The sequence below is a fragment of the Myotis davidii genome, unplaced genomic scaffold (genome assembly GCF_000327345.1).
Source record: "Myotis davidii unplaced genomic scaffold, ASM32734v1 scaffold4964, whole genome shotgun sequence".
NCBI lineage: Eukaryota > Metazoa > Chordata > Mammalia > Chiroptera > Vespertilionidae > Myotis > Myotis davidii.
In genome coordinates, this window is record NW_006294879.1 from 6,217 (window position 1) to 7,322 (window position 1,106).

Sequence of the window (1,106 nt, forward strand, 5' to 3'; positions counted from 1 at the left end):
TGTATGTCCTTTATTTTTTAATTTAAATTATTTATTGTTTAAAGTATTACATAAGTATCCTTTATGCCCTATTGACCTCCTGTGGGCCACCCCTGGCCCCACCCCCTGGGAATGACTTCAAATAATTTTTTTTTATTTTTCAATTACAGTTGACATACAATATTATATTAGTTTTAGGTGTACAATCTAGTGATTAGAAAGTGATCACCCACTAAGTCTAGCAGACATATGGCACCATTCTAGTTATTACAATGTTATCCACTATAGGCAGTGACTTCTTGATGATGATGGTGATGATGATGATGATGATGATGGGGGCGGTGATAGGGGTGGTGATGACAGCGACGTGGGTGGAACATTTGACAAGTTGATGATGCTCATTGGGGCCAGGATCCTCTGAGAGACCAATGAAATTACAATGAAACTGCAAATGCTCTTACAACAGTGGTTAATAAGAAAAGAAAAAAAGAAAAGAAAAGGAAAGAAAAGTGAAAGCAGATACTCACAGCAAGTCAAGGAGATCTACCAATCAGGCCCTGAGACACAGCCTCTCCATCAGTGGAGGAGGTGGTGTGGACACAATGATATTTTAGCCCTTATGTTTCTCCCCACCTTGTGTTCTGTAGACTTTGGTTCAATAAGGTGAACTGGTATACTGAGCCTTTGTGGTGTGGATTAGTGGGCTCATCTGGGCTCTGGGTGCCTGGCTTCCCTTCCCCATGAGCATGTCTTCCAGGAACTCAGAAGCAAATCTTCCATTGTTCCTGCTGGCTCACTGGGCTCCCACTCTCCTGTCCAGTCAAGTCCCTGAGACCTTGGTGCCCTGTAAGCTCCACCAGGACACAAAGGTGCATGGGCTGAACACAAGTAGCTTCCTCGCCCAGCAGCTGGGGCCCAGGATTGACTGTAGGACATGAGGTTAAGATCAGAAGGGCTTGATGACAGAGGGAGAACCAAGATGGCGGCATAGGTTAACGCCGGAGATTGCTGCTTCCAACAACCAATTCAAATTACGCCTGAAACACGGAACGGACGCCATCCAGAACCACAGGAGGGCTGGCTGAGTGGAAATTCTACAACTAGGAGTAAAGAGAATATCATACCCA